This window comes from Biomphalaria glabrata, chromosome 5 (assembly GCF_947242115.1).
Source record: "Biomphalaria glabrata chromosome 5, xgBioGlab47.1, whole genome shotgun sequence".
In the NCBI taxonomy this organism is placed as follows: Eukaryota; Metazoa; Mollusca; class Gastropoda; family Planorbidae; genus Biomphalaria; species Biomphalaria glabrata.
In genome coordinates this window covers 33,506,339-33,529,921 of record NC_074715.1, presented here as the reverse complement: position 1 = coordinate 33,529,921, position 23,583 = coordinate 33,506,339, and the positions used below count along the sequence as shown (strand labels likewise).

The 23,583-nt window shown below is 36.7% G+C and overlaps 1 protein-coding gene across 3 annotated transcripts in view; it reads right to left on the bottom strand.

The window, feature by feature from the left end:
* Positions 1-16,980, bottom strand: part of LOC106060387 (orexin receptor type 2-like) — a 150,099-nt gene extending 133,119 nt beyond the window's left edge. For 2 of the 3 annotated variants that reach the window (XM_056030452.1, XM_056030453.1), the window contains exon 1: positions 16,781-16,980. The gene's annotated coding sequence lies outside the window, so the exon portion shown is untranslated. Of the gene's footprint in view, positions 1-9,724; positions 10,068-16,780 lie in introns of those variants that run through there. The other variant, XM_056030451.1, reaches the window with a different exon arrangement.
* Positions 16,981-23,583: the final 6,603 nt, after the last annotated feature.

The window sequence follows — 23,583 nt, the reverse complement described above, 5'->3', positions numbered from 1 at the left end:
CTAATTGTTTAAATTTTTTTATTGCCTTTTGTGTTGTCAGGTAAAAGAAATAATTTTGCAAAATTTCTACTTGATCCGAGATTGGGTGTCGGAGATATAACGTGTACACCATAGACTTATATATATTATATCTAGACTGGAAATCTTTAAAAACTACAAAAATGTCGTGAAACTTTTTTAGAAAGTTGGATCAAAGGGTTGTTTTTGGAAAGTGGCTGTAAGAGGTAAAGTATTTTTTTCAACCCTAACCTAGGTAACATATAATTTAAATTTTTAGATCTAGATCTAGTAATTGAACATCAAAAATAAGAGTACTCTCGTCTCATAATTATTATTTTGCAACTTTTAGATACATTCTCTAGAAAGATCTAGGTAGTCAATCTATTTAAATATTCATAAGATGATTAAAATCAACTGCCTTAATTAGATCTATTTCGATCTAGGATTTTTGAAACACTATCTCAATGGAAACTAACAGGAAATGGCTTTGTTTCATATATTTGCATGAATATAGGCCTATAGTTCTGTGATTAATAGCCCATTCTAAAGAAAATCCGAGAAATGATTTTGCATTATTTCTAAACTTTGAAAACTAAAGATCGTTATTTTTCTAAGACGAAAAGATTGAATGGGGCGACTTCCCTTCAGCTTGAAAAGGATTACGTACATAAATTTATATGTAGTGGGGAGGACCTGATATACGGGTCGCTCAACTTGACCAAGCACCGGTCAGCAATGGATCAAGTTGACCTCTGCCCCGGTAGCGGGGATTTGAATTCCTTTTCCTGCTGGCGTCCTGCATTGAAACTCACTGGGTCGCGTCCACTCCAATACCACCTTGTTTGATCCTGCAGTGTTCTTCCTAATGTTCATTGTTTTGTCAAGGCTGCAGGTCTATAATGTATAATAAACAGTTTGAAATCGTTCTACGAGTTGCCTTCGTCATGTCATTTAGTTTGTTCTGTGCCAAACCCACCATATATATATATATTTATTTATTTATTTATATATATGTCTGTGAATTGATCAATCGCGGATAAGAATTTGTTTCCGATTTCCAGTCTAGGTATAATATATAATTCTATGGTGTACACATTTTCTACCAGATAGACAGTCATAGTGAGTTGACATAAGCTTTGTAAAAAACAAATGGCTTGAATAGCTTCCAGAGCTTCCGGGTCCGAATCCGTTACGTCTTTAACGTTTTCACCTTCATCCGTTCTGAAGTCATATGAAGCATAACGGCTGTAAGAATACCATGTGCCTTGTGCCCATAAGTTCTCCCCATTCTTCTTTTATGTGCCCACAAGTTCGCCCCATTCTTCTCTGATGTGCCCACAAGTTCGCCCCATTCTTCTCTGATGTGCCCACAAGTTCGCCCCATTTTTCTATGTTTTGTGTAGAACACTGTAACACTGTCCACTTCTTTGTTTATTTTCCATCTCATCCTATCAAAACTATTTATATCTTTAGATTCTAGAGAGCTCTGACCTAGGAATAGAAATAGATCTAGATCAGTTTCTAGAGAAAATCAAATTGTTCCAAGACGATCGTCTTGCTAATGTTCTACTTTTTACTCTACGCTTGCCCCTCTTCCTTTTTTTCCCCGTAACACCTTCCGGTCACAGACGCTCCAAATGAACGTTTCCGCCTTGGGGATCATCTGGACATGACACTGAGCTACTATTTGGTCTTTAAGTCATCGACAGCGCCACCTGGTTTTATTCATGCTATTCAGACGAGTGTATCTTGAAGGCAAACGAAACATCATCGACATTTTCATTAACAGTTTTTTTTTTAGATTCTCATTATGAATTCTGGAATGTCAGTATATAGCAACCAAGACTGAAGTAAAAGATATAGAAAGATTTGTATTGAAATAAACGCTGAACTGAAGCTTGCGACTGAAATCTAGCACCAGATTATATTTCTAGATAAGATAACCAAGTTGCGAGTGTGTATGATTGATTCAGTTTCACATTGAGTAAATAAATAACTTTTGTTTTATTTTAGTTTAATAAAAACTTTCTGAAATCATTCTGATAAAAAATAGAATCATTCATTAAGCCAGAGGTTATATGATAAGTCTTTAATTAAGGCCAGAGGGTATATGATGCGTGTTTAATTAAAGACTACTCCTGTCTGTGAGAGAATTATGTCTCAACGTATTTCGAAGCAAGGCACACAACCGCTAACTACATCAGGATTGTCTTTCTTGTTTCAACTAGATTTGTTGTCAAGTGTACGTTTTCCGTGGACTTTCTGATGTTTTCTGTCAGATGTAAATCTACTCAACTCAAGAAAACATTAAGAAACTGGAACAGACACAAAATAGAGCAGTGAGATTCATAACAAACGAATATTCACATTTGACTAGAGTAACACCTTTAGTAAAATCACTAAATTTAGAAAGCCTTCAGGACAGAAGACTGAAGAGTAAAGTAGCAATCATACATAAAACACTGAACCATAATCTTCAAATACAAAATTTAATAAAATACTCTGAAAGACACAAAGATAAAGGCACATTCCTCGTCCCATGTGCTAGGACAAATTTGTACTTAACGCTGTGGTTCATCCTTTATGAGAAACTTTACAAACTTACAAACATTTCATGCAAATTCCTTTACTTGTTGTATTTTGTCATTCTGGTATTCTTCGGATAGAAGTGCTATATGTTACAACATAACAAACTTCTGACTCTTAGTATCACTTAGTCAACATAACAAACGTAGTTCCGACTCTTAGTATCACTTGGTCAGCATAACAAGCTTAGTTCTAACAAATATAATAATCTGAGAATGGTTTGTGACCAAGAGAGAGATAGAGAGAGAGAGAGGGGGTTGAAAAAACAATGGACAACTCCCCTCCCCGGTATTTACTGCTGTAAATAACAGTTTATCCTTCTATTCTTCAAACTTATTATCAAGATGTCTTGTAATGTTATTGTCACCTGGTAATAACTTTAGTGGATATTCATAAAATTAATAAATTCGAATGATAGAACTTTGTTCTATGAAAACAAAAGGTATTTAAAATGTTCAGGGCCGTTAAAAAAAATTGAAAGGTAATTTGTTAGTTTTGAAGATGGTACTCAGCTCTGCTGGTAATTTGTTAGTTTTGAAGATGGTACTCAGCTCAGCCTGCTGAGAGGGATTTGCTTCTCAATCCAACTCCTAATTGCAAGGAATTCTAAGCTATCTGTTGTACATGTTTGGTTCCCTAGTGAACATGTTGTACATGTTTGGTTCCCTAGTGAACGTTTCGTGGTGTTTGTCTTGGCACTCTCCCCATGCAGGAGTTTCACGTGAGATGTTGGCTTAGCCAACTTGAGCGTGAAACATCAGATTGAATCAACCTTTTAGCTCACACACGTACGAGAAGGAAATAGGCACACACACACTAACTCCTCATGCACACACACGCACATATGAGATACATACACATACAAAACCCAGAAAGGCTCACCTTTCACACACGCGCATTCATTAACACATGTACTATGTGTCTTGATAATAACTCAATCATGTCAACCTTGTAATTCAAACTTTTCAAAGTAACATTTTTCTAACGATCTCAAACTCATTAAAAAAAATAATTAATGTGTCCATGAAAAAAAAGTATTATATTTATTTTAATGCTGATCAAGTAATTAGTAGAATTTTTTTTCCCTTTGATTTGAACCAAGTGAAATGTACTATTTCTTTGAAATTTATCGTAGAGACTTATTCGATTATTGTCAGCTACGCATCACTACTGAACAGAAGAATTTAGGCTAAAGATAATGTAATATGTAAACACAATAATAATAGTAATTGAATTAGAGAGCGTTGTTGACAAACAGGGGCCTCCTGACCACAGTAAATGCAAACTTAAACTGCATTGCTAGACGAGATCAACAGGGCTCGTCAAGTTTTTCCTGCAGAAGACATACAGAGAAAGAGATGGGAAAACATCAAAGGGCCTTGAAATAGATTCTTGAAAGATTAAGAAGAATGGTGCCCCATCGGTTGGACTCTGGGATAGGTGAATGTTAAGGTGAATGTGAAGGTGAATGTGAAGGTGAATGTGAAGGTGAATGTGAAGGTGAATGTGAAGGTTAATGTGAAGGTGAATGTGAAGGTGAATGTTAAGGTTTAAAAATGTAAAGTAGATTCAAAGCGCCATGTTGTTCTTAAATGTAGTTATGCATGTGGTCTATCTGAGATCAACTTGGAGCGAGCTCCATAGCTTAGGTCTACTGAAAAGGCGGATAATCAAGAGGATTGAATGGAAAACGGAGCACAACTAGATCTAGAAGCGTTGAGTCCGTGGAGCTCAGGTTCAGGAACTACGTGAGCGTTTCAGCAGTAGAGTTGCTCTGAGGACAAAGTGAGGCCACCTTGACATTTCACATGAAGCCTATAAAGTTTCAGCAGTAGAGTTGCTCTGATGACAAAGTGAGGCCACCTTGACATTTCACATGAAGCCTATAAAGTTTACGCAGATGAGCAGTATCAGAATTGCGTAGAACTATCCGTGCAGCGCTGTAGCTTCATCAACTTGATTCTCTGAATACACATTCGCTATTCTATTCTTTCTTCTATGATATAACTTTGAGTAGCGAGATGACTTTTTTTAAATTTCTGTGCTTTGAAATAACTCCTTTTGCTATTTCATTCTTTCTGCAATGAAATGACTCCATCTGTTATTTCATTTTTTCTGCAATGAAATAACTCCTTTTGACATTTTATTCTTTCTGCAATGAAATGACTGCAAAATCTTTTTAGTTGCTTGCAACCTAACTTCCTTTTGAACCAAACATAAATCTAATGAGACTTAACCAATCGAACAGTTCCTATTTGTCAGAACTTGAAATATTTCATCAGACAGTTCGCTTGAAAAACAAAAAGAGATCATAGAAATGTAAAGTACGTTTCCTACCAGTAACAGATCAACCTTCAGATCCAGACAGAGACAGGTGCTGCGTTTGTGTTGTCATTACATGCTCCGTTACACAACGTAAAAAATTATTTTGTCATTTCTAATGATCTTTTCAAGTCTTCTTTTTTCCTTGAAAGAAGACAAGGGTGGAACGGGGGCGTCTTTTGGCACGTGACGAACAATCATTATCTTCAAATCTGTAACATGTGCTTGTCAAGATTTAAAAAAAAAACTGAATTGCAAGGCACGCAACAGAGTGATACTTTGAAAAAAAAAACGGTACAACGGTTAGTTCTACAAGTAACATAATAGGTCTGTTAAATGAAAGTGTACCACGGTAGGTCTACAAGTAACATAATAGGTCTGTTAAATGAAAGTGTACCACGGTAGGTCTACAAGTAACATAATAGGTCTGTTAAATGAAAGTGTACCACGGTAGGTCTACAAGTAACATAATAGGTCTGTTAAATGAAAGTGTACCACGGTAGGTCTACAAGTAACATAATAGGTCTGTTAAATGAAAGTGTACCACGGTAGGTCTACAAGTAACATAATAGGTCTGTTAAATGAAAGTGTACCACGGTAGGTCTACAAGTAACATAATAGGTCTGTTAAATGAAAGTGTACCACGGTAGGTCTACAAGTAACATAATAGGTCTATTAAATGAAAGTGTACCACGGTAGGTCTACAAGTAACATAATAGGTCTGTTAAATGAAAGTGTACCACGGTAGGTCTACAAGTAACATAATAGGTCTGTTAAATGAAAGTGTACCACGGTAGGTCTACAAGTAACATAATAGGTCTGTTAAATGAAAGTGTACCACGGTAGGCCTACAAGTAACATAATAGGTCTGTTAAATGAAAGTGTACCACGGTAGGTCTACAAGTAACATAATAGGTCTGTTAAATGAAAGTGTACCACGGTAGGTCTACAAGTAACATAATAGGTCTGTTAAATGAAAGTGTACCACGGTAGGTCTACAAGTAACATAATAGGTCTGTTAAATGAAAGTGTACCACGGTAGGTCTACAAGTAACATAATAGGTCTGTTAAATGAAAGTGTACCACGGTAGGTCTACAAGTAACATAATAGGTCTGTTAAATGAAAGTGTACCACGGTAGGTCTACAAGTAACATAATAGGTCTGTTAAATGAAAGTGTACCACGGTAGGTCTACAAGTAACATAATAGGTCTGTTAAATGAAAGTGTACCACGGTAGGTCTACAAGTAACATAATAGGTCTGTTAAATGAAAGTGTACCACGGTAGGTCTACAAGTAACATAATAGGTCTGTTAAATGAAAGTGTACCACGGTAGGTCTACAAGTAACATAATAGGTCTGTTAAATGAAAGTGTACCACGGTAGGTCTACAAGTAACATAATAGGTCTGTTAAATGAAAGTGTACCACGGTAGGTCTACAAGTAACATAATAGGTCTGTTAAATGAAAGTGTACCACGGTAGGTCTACAAGTAACATAATAGGTCTGTTAAATGAAAGTGTACCACGGTAGGTCTACAAGTAACATAATAGGTCTGTTAAATGAAAGTGTACCACGGTAGGTCTACAAGTAACATAATAGGTCTGTTAAATGAAAGTGTACCACGGTAGGTCTACAAGTAACATAATAGGTCTATTAAATGAAAGTGTACCACGGTAGGTCTACAAGTAACATAATAGGTCTGTTAAATGAAAGTGTACCACGGTAGGTCTACAAGTAACATAATAGGTCTGTTAAATGAAAGTGTACCACGGTAGGTCTACAAGTAACATAATAGGTCTGTTAAATGAAAGTGTACCACGGTAGGCCTACAAGTAACATAATAGGTCTGTTAAATGAAAGTGTACCACGGTAGGTCTACAAGTAACATAATAGGTCTGTTAAATGAAAGTGTACCACGGTAGGTCTACAAGTAACATAATAGGTCTGTTAAATGAAAGTGTACCACGGTAGGTCTACAAGTAACATAATAGGTCTGTTAAATGAAAGTGTACCACGGTAGGTCTACAAGTAACATAATAGGTCTGTTAAATGAAAGTGTACCACGGTAGGTCTACAAGTAACATAATAGGTCTATTAAATGAAAGTGTACCACGGTAGGTCTACAAGTAACATAATAGGTCTGTTAAATGAAAGTGTACCACGGTAGGTCTACAAGTAACATAATAGGTCTGTTAGATGAAAGTGTACCACGGTAGTTCTACAAGTAACATAATAGGTCTGTTAGATGAAAGTGTACCACGGTAGGTCTACAAGTAACATAATAGGTTTATAAAAAACAAAAAAGGAATAAGTATCTATTCTCACTAGGTTTCTTGCTCTCTTTCATCGTTAAGGTTATAAAAAAAAAACGGGGGTCGTTTAAAAACGCAAACAAAAAAGATAACAAAGAATTACATCATAATTTACCTGTGTATTTAAACATATCAGTGCAAGAGTCTTATGTCTCTAGTCTTGTATCAGTGCGCCGGTCTTCATAAGACTCTAGTCCTGTATCAGTGCACTAGTCTCCATAAGACTGTATCCTTTTATTAGTGCAGCAGTCTCCATAAGACTCAAGTCTTATATCATTACATCAGACTTCATAAGTCTTGTATCATAGATTGTAGCCTTGTATCAGTGCTCCAGCCTCCATAAGGCTCTAGTTCGTATCACTGCATCAGACTTCTAACTTTATAAGATTCTAATCTTATATCATTGCATCCGACTTCATAAGGCTCTAATCTTGTATCAGTGAAACCATGCATGCCTTGGCTGTCTATAAGGGGGTCTCTGAAACTAGAGCTTGCATGGCGATCAAGTCTTCTAAGTGTTACAAGTTGTAACAAGTTGTAAAATTAAGTTCGGTGACAACTTTATTTTTTTTTATATGATACTATTAGACAATAACTATACGAAGCTATACTTTGTAGACTCAGTATAAGTATGTAGAGAATTGCGTGTATGTATGTAGAAAATTGTTTGTATGTATGTAGAGAATTGCGTGTATGTATGTAGAGAATTGTTTATATATGTGTAGAGAATTGCTTGTAAGTATGTAGAGAATTGTGTGTATGTATATAGAGAATTGTTTGTATGTATGTCGAGAATTGTGTGTATATAAGTAGAGAATTGTGTGTATATATGTAGAGAAATTCTATATTAATTATGAGACTTTATATGAGAACCTGAGAATACGTAATTACTAAAACAATTTTAAATTGTACAATGTTAGTTCACTACGAATGATGTTGTAACAGGTGGTGCCATGATGTTACAAATGGTGCCTTGATGTTACAAGTGGGGCCACACTATGATGTTACAAGCGGTGCCATGATGTTACATGTGGTGCCACACTATAGTGTAATATGTGTTGCCACACCATGATGATACATTTGGTACCACATCAAGTTGTTACATGTGGTACCACATCATGATGTTACAAGTGGCAAAACATTGTGATGTTTTTACAATTGGTTATCTGAAGCTTTGTTCCTAATGGCGATACAGGATGACATGGTGATACCTAAGCTGCTGTTCAGGACATAACCTCCTCAACTGATGTACGACCGTGGCAGCCATACAAACCTTTTCCTGCCAACCTGCCATCATCAAGGTATTTAACCAGTGGCTGAATCTTAAGACAACTCTTCCCTAACCGACAGGTACGTTGATTGTCTACACATAAGTGTTGTTTTCCCTGATTTTTATGACTTTATGTGGAACTCAGTCATAAAGGTATGGGAAACAGGGCTTAAGCAAATGAAAAAGAATGTGCATATAACATATCCGGTGATATATATATTATAGAATATTATGGCTAACTTAAGGCTAACGTGTTTTCATTAGGTAAATAATTATGTAGTCATTGAAACCAAAAGCTAATATATTAAGTTTATAGAGTGTAGAAGTCTAATACCATTTCAATAACAATAATATACATGCGCACGTGTGGAAAACAAATTGGCAAAGTGTGACAAGGCAAAAAAGATGTATCAGTAGGATCATAGTGTATAAGTTGACACGGACAATTGACATACTTAATTTAGACATGGAAAACAAACATAGATGATTGAAAATTGAAGTGTAGAAGGTCCAGATGTTGGCTCAGACAATTGGTCCAATTCTAAGTAGCCTTTTTTAAAGAATAACTTCCCCTTGGATTAATATTTGTTTTGACATAACAAATAAAATAAAAGGAGCTTGAGTAACACACAAACTCGTGAAGTAATAGCACCTGGGGGTCAATCGTACTCACACATTTATTATATACACACGTTAGATAACACATGCGAGGTAACCCAAGCTGTCTATTATTATTATTATCATCATTATTTTTTTTTATTTTTATGTATATGCCTATAATTTCATTTGAAAAGCCGTTGCACCTAGTTTAAGTACTATAGAGAAGATGGCGACATATAGACGTGCGGACAACGGACGAACAAGCAACACAGAAACAAATGTAACTTTTCTTTGAGTGGGCCGCTAAAGATGTAAATTACTTCTTCTTTGCATTATTAAAGAAATGTTGCCACTGTTTTGAATCTCGCTAAAATTGACCCATTTAAATCCAAAAAATAAATGTTCGAAATAATTACTTAATTACGGCCATGTTTTACTGAGCCCATTAATTAGAGGATCAGCTTTCAAACTCAGACAATATTAGCCTTATTGAGTTCATATTATGTTTCCAGATTTTTCAGTTTCAATTACCAGGAGAAAATTTTTTTTTTAATTCCCAACGGAATTTTCTTCAAATAACATTCTATATTATCTCTTTTAATATCTGGTCCATTATTTGTTTATGTATTTACCTGTGATGATTCAGAATAGCCAACCGAAATGTGCCCACGTATAAACCACAAATTTCCTCTTTATATCCATTAGATTTTATGTATTTACCTGTAATGTTTGAGAATACCGAAATTAGCAGCTTTTATTTACATTTATTTTAAAGGGAGACATAATATGCTCTAGTTTATGTGCACAAGTCTAGGACACAAATGTTGGACATATGTGCACAAGTATATGACACAAATGTAGGGCTCACGTGCACAATAATTAGGCCCAAATGTAGTACACAAGCATAAGACACAAATGTAGGTCGCATGTGCACAAGCATGTGAGGGTTCACATTCTTGTTTTGAGTTTGGTTGTTGTGTGGCTCACTTGAGATTTACTTATACGAAAAGTGTTTACTTGATACAGTTTGACTCTAGATATCCACTCAATGGACCTCATTCACCAATCGTAAACAAACAACATTTAGCACGTGGTGCTCTATCTCTTCTATATAATTTAGGATCTAATGTTTAATTCATGATGGTTGTCACGTGACAGTTTTTCCCGTTGTTTTATCAATAAGATCACGTGACTAAATGTTGTTTGTTTACGATTGGTGAATGAGGTCCATTAGAATTACTTATTACTGAATAAACTCCAACTCTTGATAATAACAATGAATAACTTTAATATTCAATAAATGACATCGACTCTCAAATAAATATTAATTCACAATCGCTAGTCCATCAACTTATAAATATAAATACATAAACACCAGTCCATCAACTCTAATGAAACATATATACATAACACCAGTCCAGGAAGCAACGTCCAACCTTCCTGAATCGGGAGCAAGACCTTACTAACTTAACACACTCTCTCGCACATTCAAAGAAGACTAAATCATTCAGTTCATAACACGTGCAACACTTTGCATTCATAACAAGGGGATATAATAATCATACCAAAATATTAAGCTAACATTCATTCTCGCCATACCTCCCCCTGACAAAGCATAAGGCACAAATGTAGTCACTTGTGCTTAAGTATCAAAGACAAATGTAGGACACATGTGCACAAGTACCAAAGACAAATGTAGGATACATGTGCACAAGTACCAAAGACAAATGTAGGACACATGTGCACAAGTACCAAAGACAAATGTAGGACACGTGTGCACAAGTACCAAAGACAAATGTAGGATACATGTGCACAAGTACCAAAGACAAATGTAGGATACATGTGTACAAGGATCAAAGACAAATGTAAGACACATGTGTACAAGGATCAAAGACAAATGTAAGACACATGTGTACAAGGATCAAAGACAAATGTAAGACACATGTGCAAAAATATCAAAGACAAATGTAAGACACATGTGCACAAGTATAAACCACAAATATAAACTACTGTCATACATAAACCAGTAATAGAAGTAATTCGTAATCATAGATTATAAAATAACCAGGATTGGCATCACAAGCCGAAAAGAACTCAGTCTAAGATCTCAGAAATAGATCCACATCCTAAATAGTGTTACATGTACAGCAAGCAATGGACGAAAAGACTGGCTCCTGTGAATATGCTTATATTTTGATGTACTTACAATACACAAATGTGTTTTTGTATCGCTGGTTCTAAGGGTAAAGGGCATGTCTATTACTAAGTATACTTATGTTTTCATTCAAGATTTAATTGGTCTGCTGGATGCCAACATTTTTACCTTTTCTTATTCCTCTGTAGCTAATAGCCCTCAGCAACTTGACTTTCTCGTCAACACCATTCTTAGCATTCCTGTTCTTTCAATGAACTCCACTTCTTATTCACATAATTAGCATTTTGAAAACTTCATTGAGTGAAAACTTCCATCTCCTACGAAATGTAAACAAGATGTACACGTAGAATGTGTGGTGTTTTTTTTTTGTCTATGACGCAACTGGTTGTGGTGAGGTTACAAAAGTGCAAACACGCTATCATTGATTTTTTTTTATAATTTAAAATGTTCAGAAAAAAATTCTACTCGTTAAGTCCCTAGATAACACAAAGTTTCACTGCTTTCATGAAATGTTTCAAATGTAAGTAACTTTGTATGCTGGCATTTTCATTCATTAATAAAAAAGCGAATTTCGTCGAGTCAGAAACTTTTAAAACATTTATTTTCGCATTTTTGTCGACAATAATTTAGATATTACAATCGGATCTACGGCTTGCTCTCCACAAACTCAAAGAAATGTTTTTTTCTTTGACTAAAAAATGCTTCATAAATATTCAAAAAAAAAAAAGAAGGAAAATGAAATTGAAATTACAAGTACTCTATCCCTCTTCGCAAATATAGACATGGCATACTTTTAGTTGTAGTATTAATAAGTGGAGTTTTAAGGCTTTTAAAAAAAAAACCAGTCTCGAGGACTCCACAAAAATACTACCGGGAACCTCCGCTTACTTACATTCAGCCCTGACATATTTTATGTTTGGTTTTATTTTCAAAAGCAAGGGACAGATGGGATGAGAATCTGAGTTTGTTTTGTTTTCAGCAAGAAATCAATCTCATTCCTAGCATTAGGACTCTGATCAAGATAGGAAGTAGTCTTGCAGACCTTGCAGTAGGACGTCAACAATTTGTTTTGTTTTGAAGAGAGTTGGTCAGAAACAGGGAGCAGAGGAGGCAGTAGCAACATCAAAAGGTTCATTAGCGTTGTAGTCATGATGTAAGAAGTAGCAGCAGTATTGGTTTCATTGCATTCAAGTCTAATGGACATGTTTTTAATGCGAATGCTAAAGAGGAAGGTTTAACGATCTTATTTTTTTTTCTTTCCCTTTTATAATTTCATTTAACTACAATGCTCATGCTGAAAAAATATCAGCCTCGATAATATGAGGTTTAGATTTGCATATATATATATATATATATATATATATATATATATATATATATATATATTAGATAGATAGATAGATAGATAGACAGACAGACAGACAGACAGACAGACAGACAGATAGATAGATAGATAGATAGATAGATAGATAGATAGATAGATAGATAGATAGATAGATAGATAGATAGATAGATAGATAGATAGATAGATATCACCGTTTAAAAACTATATGGCATTGGTTTTAATGTTTATATCTTGTTAACACGTAACTAACGGGAATCTCAAGACTGTATTTTATCATAAAAGTTTCCAAGCAAAAAAAGGAAGCCCTTCAATCTATATCTTCATTATTTTATGTAAAGTCTTTTCTTTTGTATACTGATTGGCCTGCTGATCTGTTTGCTTATTTGTTCAAATATTGACCTATAAGAGACTACATGTGTGGATACACATATTTCAAAAAGGCAATTAGCCCAAGCAACAACAAAAAAAAATAGTCATCTTCCAAATCTAACATTGCCCCCATGCAGAACTCATAACATGGTCATTCATCCCGCAACCCATCACAGTGTCCAGGGTCATTATGTACCCTGGTCAAGAATGACGGGCAGTTTCAATGACGCTAAACAAACTTTATCTCCCGGGCTCTCAGTGGGGGCTGGCGGACTGGGCCATTTTCACAAATCTCTTCATTGGCTGATTATTGAAACAAAGATGTCTATGAGGGCAGATTGCGGACATTGTGTCTCCCTCATTCATTGACATTCGTTTGTTTGGGAGGGGAAGGAGGGTTAATTTACTTAATATGTTTACGAAACTTTCAGGCAATAGCTGGCTCTTGGCTCATTGGTTTTCGAATGCACCTACATCCACGTGTATAAACGTTTCATGAGCAAGTTTATTGACAAATGTCTCTTTGTCTTCTCCCACACAAGACCTATATATTTTTCAAATGTCGTGTCCTAGTCTTCTTTCTAAATTCGTTCTCGAAATATTAGACATTTTTACACACGGCAAATAAAACTGAAATAATTAGATTGTTGGTGTCTCCGGTGTGCAAACTAAAGGAAGTGCTGATAACCTTAGTGGTTTGTTAATGGTCTATGACAGTGATGCCCAAAATACGGCCCGCGAGCCAGATCCGGCCCGCAACGTGGTTCCATCAGGCCCGCCGAACTGTTGGCACAAAATGTAGAAAATCTTCTCCGTCCAAAAATAAAATAAAAATAAAAATTGAAATATGCATCTTTACCTAACTCATTTTTCTCTCATTGATTAGTACCATGACCTTTAACATGTGTACGTTTATGAAATGGGAGAATTGAAAAAGCTACAAGTGGACTCGGAATTTAGAATCTACCGGGGAAAGTGAACGGATCTTTAATTTTGTGTGGAACATGATAATAATACAACATATTTGTTTTGTAAAGAAAGTGTAGCTGTTGTTTTTTTTAAACAACATATAAACAGCATTATAAAACAAATATGGCGCCATTCTTGCTTTGAGCTGTGAATAAAGATGGTTAAATAGTGGGGATTGGAGGATCGATGGGAATATTCACCAAAAAGAGACCAGAAAATGAGTCAGTGGTAAAGGTAGCTACAATAATATTCACATTAAAAGTAGAGACGTGAAGCTATTTTCCAACCCTTATTAACAAAGATAAAATTCAAATATCCCATTAATTAAGTACATAAGCCACAGGTTTCTAATATAATTGTTTCAAGTCGACTTCACTTTTTTGGTAGCCTACATTTTCGGTCATGTGGCCCGCGACACGAGTGTCGGAAATTAAAATGGCCCGTATGTCGAATTAGGTTGGGCATCACTGGTCTATGAGAATGATGTGCCCTTTGAGTTTTGTATTTTATAAGATAAGAAGATTAGTAGAATCAAAAGTTCAAAGCTCTTCCGTTTGTACCGCAAAATAATTTCAGCCTGGAGGAAGAATTAAACATTCAATCTAGGACTTCAAACTTATTGGAAAACAAATGGGCAACTATATTAAGCTATAAGTATCGCTAACAAAGGAGATTTAGATATGGTTAACTTATAGCTCAATTCTTCTTTATTTAGTTGACATTGTTATTTTATCCAGAAAATCTCTCATTGAAGATTTTCACGATACATTGTAAGCAGAGTAATATGCTCTTTGTGTACACTTTTTAAATGGAAGCAATAAAATACAGTGGGCATATCGATATACATACATATATATATATATATATATATATGTCTATGGGCTATGGGCATAGCAAAAGGGGCGAAAACAATATGAAGATTTGTGTTGCAAGGCGAAAAGCGAAAATATAAAGGACACCGGGAGAGGTTTCTAAAATAGACACAAGTACGCCACATGAAAATATAAAGGACACCGGGAGAGGTTTCTAAAATAGACACAAGTACGCCACATGAAAATATAAAGGACACCGGGAGAGGTTTCTAAAATAGACACAAGTACGCCACATGAAAATATAAAGGACACCGGGAGAGGTTTCTAAAATAGACACAAGTACGCCACATGAAAATATAAAGGACACCGGGAGAGGTTTCTAAAATAGACACAAGTACGCCACATGAAAATATAAAGGACACCGGGAGAGGTTTCTAAAATAGACACAAGTACGCCACATGAAAGATCACACTGTTGCAAACTGGATAAAGTAAAAAAAAATATGCCTTGCGCTTAATAGAGCTGATAAATTGAATTTGAAAGTGTATATTAGGGTGTTGTTCTTTTAGTCAGCATTTTGCTGCTGTTACAAGCGCTTCTGCGGTCTGTGCCAATGAAAAGTAGCGTGTTTTTTTTTCTGTCGTTTTGCACTGCCACATTTACGTTTTTCATAACAGTTCTAGACATCTAGATATATGTGTATGTATTAGGATTTTCACAAGACATATGTCATACTATGTGTGTATTAGTCTGTTCACAAGACCTCTATGTGTGTATTAGGTTGTTTATAAGATATCTGTGTGTGTATAAGTCTTTTCACAAGACATCTATGTGTGTATTAGGTTGTTTATAAGATATCTATGTGTAAATTAGTCTGTTCACAAGACATCTATGCGTGTATTAGTCTGTTCACAAGACATCTATGTGTGTATTAGTCTGTTCACAAGACATCTATGTGTGTATTAGTCTGTTCACAAGACCTCTATGTGTGTATTAGGCTGTTCACAAGACCTCAATGTGTGTATTAGTCTGTTCACAAGACCTCTATGTGTGTATTAGTCTGTTCACAAGACATCTATGTGTGTATTAGTCTGTTCACAAGACACCTATGTATGTATTAGTCTGTTGATAAGACCTCTATGTGTGTATTAGTCTGTTCACAAGACCTCTATGTGTGTATTAGTCTGTTCACAAGACCTCTATGTGTGTATTAGTCTGTTCACAAGACCTCTATGTGTGTATTAGTCTGTTCACAAGACCTCTATGTGTGTATTAGGCTGTTTACAAGACACCTATGTGTGTATTTGGCTGTTCACAAGACATCTATGTGTGTATTAGGCTTTTCACAAGACATCTATGTGTGTATTAGTCTGTTCACAAGACATCTATGTGTGTATTAGGCTTTTCACAAGACATTTATGTGTGTATTTGGCTGTTTACAAGACACCTATGTGTGTATTTGGCTGTTCACAAGACATCTATGTGTGTATTAGGCTTTTCACAAGACATCTATGTGTGTATTTGGCTGTTCACAAGACATCTATGTGTGTATTAGGCTTTTCACAAGACATCTATGTGTGTATTTGGCTGTTCACAAGACCTCTATGAGTGTATTAGTCTGTTCATAAGAAATTTATGTGTGTATTACGCTGTTCACAAGAATTTTCATCTATGTTAATATTAGGTTATTTACATCTATGTGAGTATTTGGCTGTTCAATATAGTTGAACTGTTACTTCTGAGATGAAATCATCCACCGCTAAAGACATTTGATTGGGAAACTGCTTTTTGTCGTAGGCTTAGCAACACATGCTCCTCCTTGTCATTAAGGCACATGCTCTATAGACTTTAAAGTCATGTAAAGGGTGATTTAGGAGGGCTGTGGTCTGGAAGAAGTATTTTTTAAAAAAGACCAAAATGGAGTTTCCCTCCACTTTTCAAACCATGCGGTCGTTGGTTAGAGGGTCTACAAATTGTGTTTATCAAAAGGCTGTAGTTAGCTCTAAACTTACAATAATACTCAAATAAAAAGACTTACTATTTTGTTCCACGCTAGAGCCTTGTGCTCCAACTCACAATAAAGATAATATTCCCAAGGGTCAGTTTGTGAATTAACTTTGTAAATTAGATGTAATCCCTCAACATTTTTGTTGTTGACATGAAGGTGATTGAAATAAAGGTATAGAGTGCGATGTTATCACAGATTGAGTACAGTCAGTCAGTCCACGCAGCCAGTCGAGAGTGGGGGAGTGGCGGTACGCGCAGCATTGGGAAAACAAAGGCTCGCAACCCTCTCACAGCATTGATGGACCTTTGGATGCGATTTGATTTCGTTGTTTCCCTTTGCTTTTTCCCCCAGAATGGTAAGGAAAAAGCCCCGTAAAGTATAATTACGATAGAAGTGTAAGGCCGTGTCAGTTTTGAGCAAATAACAATAACCGAAAGGATGTCACCGTAACACAAAACTAAGATATCGCGATTTAAAGTTTCATATGGTAACAAATATTGGTGGATTGATTGAGAACTAAAGCAAAACATTAGAGGCTTTATTAGAAGAATTGTATACAAGTCGAGCAAGAACATCAAACTAAAAAGCTATTTAACCTTTAACCTTAGTTTCTATCAATATTAGAATAGACCTCCTCCGTAAAGGATTGATATTTTTCACTGTTAGTATGACATATGACAGAATGTTCAATTGCAAGACATCTTGGCACATCTAGACACTCGGCCATCGCCCGGATTACCAAGGGGCGCACCTGCCATCACAGACGAGGACGAAGTGAAAAATATATTACTGGTCCATGAAAACATAAAATAAATGCCACATATAATATCAGACTTTTTTTCAACATAATTGGACTCTTCTGAAATGCGCTGGAAAAGTATTGGCGAAGAGGGACATGAACTGTTCAAGATGCTCACCAACTAGGAGTCGGGTTTCTTGAAGACAGGAACTACATTAATGTTGCGAACTGCTACCCAATATTAAGTCGACTCCTGTCTAAGTTAAAGGCATCACCCTTCAACATCACTATCCTACAAACCTATGCTCCTACAGCAAGACAGCAACCTATGATGCCGTAGCAGTAGAAGAGTTATATGAACAATTACAAGAAGTGGTCAACAAAGTTCCGAAATGAACATCCTTATTGTACAAGGAGACTGGAATGCCAAGGTAGGAAGCGACTCCTACCTTACCTGGAAAGGCACATGTGGAAGATACAGGAACCTTTCAACTAATGAACGATTTCTGCGACTATTAGAATTAGCGAATTACAACAATCTCTTGCTGGCTTACTTTAGAATGCCACAAAAAGTCGCGAAAAACTTCTTGGCACAATCCCAACGGGAACACCAGTACCAGATCGTCAATAGCATGGTGATGCAGCGTTTTAAGTCAAGTATACATATGGCCAAAACAATAAGTTTTCCTGGAGCTGACGTTGGAAGTGACCATGACCTTGTTATGATGACCTTCAAATTACACCTAAAAAGGTAATAAAACAGGGACTTACTAGGATAACATTTGACCTGAACAAGCTGAAAGACCCCTAAATTCGCTTCCAAATTCGAGGCACAAGTAGGAAGACGCTTTGCAGCCCTCAATATCATGACCAGTATATCGTATCACAAATGAAGATATTAGAAACAGGATTGATACACTAACAGGACCCCAAGATGACCTGCTAACCACTGTCAAAAAACGCTAACTTAAATTCTATCACAAGGTCCTTTGGGCTCGCAGAGACCTTCCCTCAGGGAACAGTACCAGGAAAAAGAAGAAGAAGCAGACAGATAAACGCGATTTGAAGACAACATAAAAGAATGAACAGTCCTATCATTTAATGAAATTCTATCCATGGCAAAAGACAGAGAGGAATAGAGATAGAGTCAACAGATCTTGTGTAGTGCCCCAACAGTCTAACAGACTAAGGGATACGTGAAGGTGCGATAATACGCCTATAACGCATCTGCTCTACAGCTGAACTTGGTCAAAAATATGATCTAGTGAAATTAGTCACAAGTGGTTGAAGCTTTTTTCAAAAGATACATTTCAATAAGACATATAATATGGCTGCCTGCAGTGCCTGGTCGTGCGGTATGCTCGCTGGACTGTCGTTCCGTCGTCTTAATAGTCCCGGGTTCATACCCTGCCCACTGCTATACCCCATAGTCCTGTGGTAGGTTAGGACTAGGAAGTAGTTTATCTTCAACTCTGAAGTAAAACATTTTACAAAGCGCTTTAATAATATTTAGGTCCATGCAAAGTATAGGCAACAACAAGTGCATCTCATTGTAAAGATTACCATTTCTGTAAATGAATTTGTTTCATAAGTCCTTTACTTTTGTAGACCTTTCTCCCCACCTGCTGATATTTTATATTAAGAAAATGTTGGGCATGATGTGATTGAAATTATTAACTAATTAATGTCAAATATAGCGTTGTTTTTTTTTTCTTTTATGGAACATGGGAGATAATCGCAATATTGTTTTATTTATTCTTATTGCTACAAGGTTGTTTACAAACAAAAAAAAGTATATGTATCACTTGACTAATTATACATAGGCTAAGTGGCAGACAGAGATCGCAATAAAGGCCCTACGATTTACTCTAAAAATTAAACTGTAGATCTCTTTATATTATAATTGCAGCTAGGCTTACAAACATTTTAGGTAAAATTATAATAAACGTAGGATAAAAAAGGGTGGAGGGTGTCCTATATTTTCTCTTTCCTTATAACTACATTAATGTGTCAGTCATTGTGACAAATAAAATAAATGATTCCATTATAGAATAGGAGAGCCCATAATAGCCCAAAAAAAATATGGCTCTCAACCACTAGCGGATCCAGAACTTTGGAGTGGGGGGGGGCGATTTTTTTCCAAACCCTAACCCTAACGCCCAGTAAACCCTAACCCTATGCATAAACGTGAGTACAGCATAAATATGTATATATATGAGAAATAAAAAAAGCAGTGCTTATCAACTTTCTGCGAAGAAAAAAACCCAGACATGTTGAACCCTTTCTCTTGATAGTTCGGGGGTCTGAGGGAGCGCTGTAAGGCTCCTTAGTGGGGTTTGGGGCGAAGCCCCCACGCCAAAATCGTTTTTTTTTTTTTGCATTCGTCACTGTAGAAACGCATTCTACTGACATTTACAGCTCATTATTTATCAGTGGAGTTCGGGGCAAGGCCAAAAGCGTTTTCTTGCATTTTTCACTGCTGAAACGCATTCTCCTGACATCTACAGTTCATTATTCATCCTATTAAAAATGACCTTTTCAATAATGTTTTACTTGAAAAAATATTCTAATATGAATTAGAAAGGCCCTTACTACATTGCAAATAAAACAATTTGAAGATACCCACACATATTTAGATTTAGGCTTTGAAGATCGCCGACGAAAAAAAATATAAGAATAATATTTTTTTAAATTTTAAGTTCATTTGTCTTAGACTTAGACTTAGGTCCTCCCGCGCCGTTTGGCGCATTGGGCGGCAAGCTGTCTCCATAAAGATCTGTCACTGGCAATGTCTGAAGCCTCCTCCCACCTGGTGTCCACTGTTCTGAGGTCCTCCATGAAGGTGTGTCGCCAAGTAATACGAGGACGTCCCTGTTTGCGCTTTCTCGTTTTGGCTTCCATGTTATCGCAACTCTTGGTGTGCGTAATTCATTTTGACGTAGAACATGTTCCGCAAACCTCATGCGACGCTCAGTCACAACCTCACTAAGTGTTCGACTCCCAGTTCGGCATAGGATTTTCTTGTTTGAGACCCGATCTGTGTAACTGACTCCCAAAATCCGTCTCAGCCATCTCTGTTGAGCCACATTTAGTCTTTTCTCAATTTTGACAGATGACTTCCACGTCTCACATGCATATGTAGCAGTTGGAATGACGATTGTGTTGAGAAGGTGTATTTTTGTCTCGAGTCCAATGGCTTGGCTAGTCCAAATAGGCTGCAGCCTTTGGAAAATGCTCCCTGCCTTTCCTATTCGGCACGCTAGATCATGGTAAGCATCTCCATCATTTGCTATGATGCTGCCAAGGTACTTGAACTTGTCCAACTCTTCAAGCTTTGACTCGCCAAGTCTGACGGGGACACCCTTTGCCTTATATCCCACTCGCATAATTTTAGTCTTATCCAAGTTTATGCGGAGGCCAATTTTTCTCAATTTTGACAGATGACTTCCACGTCTCACATGCATATGTAGCAGTTGGAATGACGATTGTGTTGAGAAGGTGTATTTTTGTCTCGAGTCCAATGGCTTGGCTAGTCCAAATAGGCTGCAGCCTTTGGAAAATGCTCCCTGCCTTTCCTATTCGGCACGCTAGATCATGGTAAGCATCTCCATCATTTGCTATGATGCTGCCAAGGTACGTGAACTTGTCCAACTCTTCAAGCTTTGACTCGCCAAGTCTGACGGGGACACCCTTTGCCTTATATCCCACTCGCATAATTTTAGTCTTATCCAAGTTTATGCGGAGGCCAATTTTTCTCAATTTTGACAGATGACTTCCACGTCTCACATGCATATGTAGCAGTTGGAATGACGATTGTGTTGAGAAGGTGTATTTTTGTCTCGAGTCCAATGGCTTGGCTAGTCCAAATAGGCTGCAGCCTTTGGAAAATGCTCCCTGCCTTTCCTATTCGGCACGCTAGATCATGGTAAGCATCTCCATCATTTGTTATGATGCTGCCAAGGTACGTGAACTTGTCCAGCTCTTCAAGCTTTGACTCGCCAAGTCTGACGGGGACACCCTTTGCCTTATATCCCACTCGCATAATTTTAGTCTTATCCAAGTTTATGCGGAGGCCAATTTTGGGTGCCTCTCTGTCTAGGCTCTCCGTCATTTCTTGAATGCATTTATTTGTAGCCCCGAGTAGTGCAACATCATCAGCAAAGTCCAAGTCCGTCAATCGGAGTTGTTCATGCCATGGAATACCAAAGGCAGTCTGGTTCATTGCTCTCCTCATAATGTAGTCGATGGCTAGGAGGAAAAGGAAGGGAGATAAGATTCACCCCTGTCTCACACCTTTCTCGATTGTAAAAAACTCTGTTGTTCCCTCTTCTGTTTTAATGCAGCAAGTAGACAGACCGTAAAGGTGTCGTAGGATCTGGACGAATTTTTCTGGGATACCGTATTCTCTAACTATTTTCCATAGTGATTCTCGGTGGACACTATCAAACGCTTTTTTGAAGTCCACAAAACTGATCGTTAGCCGTTGTTGGTACTCAAGACTTTGTTCTATGATATTTCGTAGAACGAAAATCTGCTCTGTACATGATCTGCCTCTTCGGAAACCTGCTTGTTCTTCTCTTACAAAGTTTATTTGTAAGTGATACATTTTGTTCAATAAGCATGTTTGTAACTTTGTTTTGTTACAGAACTATAATCAAAGCTCTAACGAAAAGTTTCGGAAGTGGGAGGAGAAATTAAGTGGACCAATTAGACTGTACTCTAAATTTGTTTGCATTTTTAGGTTTGAAGCATAAATTATGAGCTATATTCCCAAATTTATTTAACTAGAAAAATAGCAGATTGAGTAAAAATTGGAAAAAGGTGACTAGGAAAAGAATATTTGGGTTCAGAACTCATCTCATTTGTTACTCTTATTCTGAAAAATTTCGTATGAATTCTAAATTTTCCAAAGCAAAGTCTTTCTTTAAAAAGTTATGATAAATTTATGTGAAATTACATAAACTCTGTCGCCATATTTTACCTTTTTTTTTAAACATCATGTTTTCGTCTGGAAAGGGGAGGGGCGGTAGAATGAAAACGATTAATCCTCGCTCCTTTTTATAATTTCTGTTAATGATTGCATTTGGCATTAGAGAATAGGGGTTGTGCGACTCGATATAAGAATTTATTTTAGTGAAAGATTTTTCTAATAATTTTGTAATTTCTTAACTATAATTCAAAAAGAAAAAGCATTGGTTTGTCCGATGGGCGGAAAGCGATTGCATGTATCGCCCCTTCCACCTAGTACAACCCTTTTTCATTTGATATTTACTAATGATAAAATTTGAGATTAGAGTGTGTGTGCGACATAATATGCAAATGAGTTCACATATCAATACGTAGCTTATTTTATATGCATATTAACTAATTTTGTTCAAAAACAAAGATTTCCCCATAAAAGTAGGACCGCCCCCCCCCCCCCACTCAAAGGGTTTAGGTGGGAATGGCAGTAGATGTATTCGTCCCCCCCCCCCACCCAATCGGAAAACAGGGGAACGATATAATATAAAGATCGGTTAAAACACCAATAACACGTTTTAATCATACAGATATTTAATTGATTATGTTAGCAAGCTGTGATTTCTACAAATTTATTGGACCACCCCCCCCCCGCACTCGAAATTTTATAGGGTGGCGGAGGGGCGGGATTGATGCCATCGCCCCCTCCCGACCCCACCAAATCGGCCAAAATGCCTGAGGGGGGGGGGGCAAAATAATCTAAAAATAGGTTGAAATATAAATACTTAGCATATATTATTAACATAAGTAATAAATTCTTATACAAATTGTGTGAATTCTATATTAAAATTCGTCCGCCCCTCCCCCTTCGACGAGAGGGGGTTGTCGGCCGAGTGGGGGGGCCATCGCGCCTATCGCCCCCCCCCCCCCCCCCTGGATCCGCTAGTGCTCTCAACAGACTACAGTACCTTCAACTAGATTTATCAACAACCAACAATATACTCGAGCGCTCGAGAGCTTGATCTATAGTAACCATCTAATACAATTTTTTCCACCTTTTAGTAAAGGTGCTTTACCTTGCAATAATTTAACTATAATTCGCGAAAAGTTTCTCTTTTTTTTTTTTAATTTAAAT